This window comes from Physeter macrocephalus, unplaced genomic scaffold (genome assembly GCF_002837175.3).
Source record: "Physeter macrocephalus isolate SW-GA unplaced genomic scaffold, ASM283717v5 random_42, whole genome shotgun sequence".
NCBI lineage: Eukaryota > Metazoa > Chordata > Mammalia > Artiodactyla > Physeteridae > Physeter > Physeter macrocephalus.
Genome location: NW_021145328.1, coordinates 102,698 through 105,166, shown reverse-complemented (window position 1 = coordinate 105,166; position 2,469 = coordinate 102,698). Strand labels below are relative to the sequence as shown.

General features: G+C 41.9%; 1 pseudogene; it reads right to left on the bottom strand.

Annotated features, from left to right (window-relative positions):
* Nucleotides 1–212: 212 nt before the first annotated feature.
* On the bottom strand, nucleotides 213–792 carry LOC102979862 (RNA-binding protein 3-like; annotated as a pseudogene).
* Nucleotides 793–2,469: the final 1,677 nt, after the last annotated feature.

Genomic DNA, 2,469 nt, shown 5'->3' with positions numbered 1-2,469 from the left:
CAATAATCCTGAGAGCCTGAACTAAAAAACTGGTTTAAAAAAAAAAAAAAAAAAAAGGAAAAGATACCCATACTCTACAAATGGCTCAGAATTTGTCTTTAAATGGGAGAAAAATTTTTAAAAACACATGGAGCTTTCTGAAAGGTCTTTAACAAGCTACCTTGGGAGCTCAATTCAAAAACAGAGGTTGCTGTACTAAAACAGATGTTTCAGTGCAGCTCCAAAAATCTTTATAAATACAGCCATTTGGAAGAATGGTCCTGAATCAGAAGAAGTTTCATTCCTTGTGTATCTATATTAGGTGTGCATGCCTCATCTCAGTTGTCATAATTGTCCCTGTAATTTCTTCCTGAGTAGCAGTCATGACCACCCTGGCTTCTGCCGCCATAGTCTCTGGACCTTCCATATCCATATCCTCCAGGCTGATTGTCATACCTGCCATTTCCATAGCCCTGGTCCCCACGACCTCTAGAGTAACTGTGACCACGCCCATAGGCCCCAAAGGAACCCCCTCTTGTTCCCCAGGGCCGACTTGCCCACGTGGTCTACACGGATCTGACGACCATCCAGAGACTCTCTCTTCATGGCTCTCATGGCGTCTGACGCATGCTCTGGATTGGTGATAGTGATGTAGCCAAAACCCCGGGATCGCTGAGTTTCCCAGTCCTTGACAATAACCACCTCAGAAATAGGTCTGAAGCTGCTGCGGTGGTCTTCCAGAGCCTGCTCATCAGTGTTGAAGTTGTGGGCTCCCACGAAGAGCTTCTCTTCTTCAGAGGACATGGCAGTAAATTTGAGTCCTGGAAATGAAGAAGTAAAAAGGCCAAAGAGATAGTTACCGCCAAGGAGCCGAGAGACCGGGCTCTATTGGTACTTTTTGAATTCATCTACTGAAGGACATCTTGATTGATTCTAGTTTTTGGCAACTATGAATAAGGTTGCTATAAACATTTGTGTGTAGGTTTTTGTGTGGACATAAGTTTTCAACTCATTTAAGTGAATACCAAGGAGCACCATCTCTGGATTATATGGCAAACCTACACTTAGCTTTGTAAGAAATTCCAGACTGTCTTCCAAAGTGGCAGTACCATTTTGCATTCCCACCAGCAATAAACGAGAGTTCCTGTTACACCACATCCTCACCAGCATTTGGTGTTGTCAGTGTTTTGGCTTTTAGATATTCCTGGTATCTCACTATTTTAATTCGTTAATTCCTAATGACATATAATGTTGAGCATCTTTTCATATGTTTATTTGCCATCGTATATCTTCTTTGAGGAGGTATCTGTTCAGATCTTTTGTCTATTTTTTGGTTTATTTGTTGGTTTTCTTATTGTTCAGTTTTACGAGTTCTTTGTATATTTTAGATACAAGCCTCTATCAGATGTGTGTTTTTCAAATATTTTCTCCCAGTCTTTGATGTGCCTTTTCCTTCTCTTAAGGTACTGAGCTTTTATTATTATTATATGTTTAACGTCTAATAGCTCATTTTTGTTCTCTGGATGTTCTTTTTAATAGTTCCTTCTTTTTGTTTGATGTATGGAATAATTCTTCTCATCTCTCTGAAAATATTCATGATAGTTTTTCCTGAAGTGTTCCCCTCCCTGCAAGCCTCTGTTTCTCCCAGGTTGCTTTTATTTCTTAGTAGAGGCTCTCCCCAAAACAACAGGTGATTCTTGTCTGTCTTCTTGTCTGAGGAAGACACCAAAATCTGACTGTACACTCTGTGTATGTTTGTGTTTTGGAGGTAGGGGTGTGTGCTTGGTGACTGTGGACTTCTCTCTAGGGTAATCAGGCCAACATTTTGTGGGGGAGCCTGCCTACCCAGTCCTTGCTGGACCTTGTAAACATGGCTACTAGTAGTTTTGGATTTGAGTGGGGGAAGAAGACTGGCAGTTTCACCATCTAGTAAGTAAACTTCCATTTCATCCCTATTTTTAACACTCTACACCCATCTGTGTCTGCTGTCTTCCTGTCTGGATATCCTTATTTTATCTTCTTCAGATAGTGAAGCTTCAGGCTTCTACTGAGGTGCAGAACAGACAGTCCCCCACCTGTGTAGTGAGGGAGGGAATGGATCTGGGGTTAAACTGCTTCTTAGACTTTTTTGGGCATAATACATTGAGTTTATTCCAAAGGAAAATTTTCATCTTCCCCCAGTGTTTTAACAGTCTACAAGAATAACATCTAATGTCTTTTCATGTTATTTGTAGACTTAAATTTTAAAATCAGAAGTGGTGATACTAGACAAGATGTAATTTACACTAATTTCTAATAATCTTCTTTTTTTTTTTTTTTTTTTTTTTTTCTTGTGGTACGCGGGCCTCTCACTGTTGTGGCCTCTCCGGTTGCGGAGCACAGGCTCCGGACACGGAGGCTCAGCGGCCATGGCTCACGGGCCTAGCCGCTCCGCGGCATGTGGGATCTTCCCGGACCGGGGCACGAACCCACGTCCCCTGCATCGGCAGG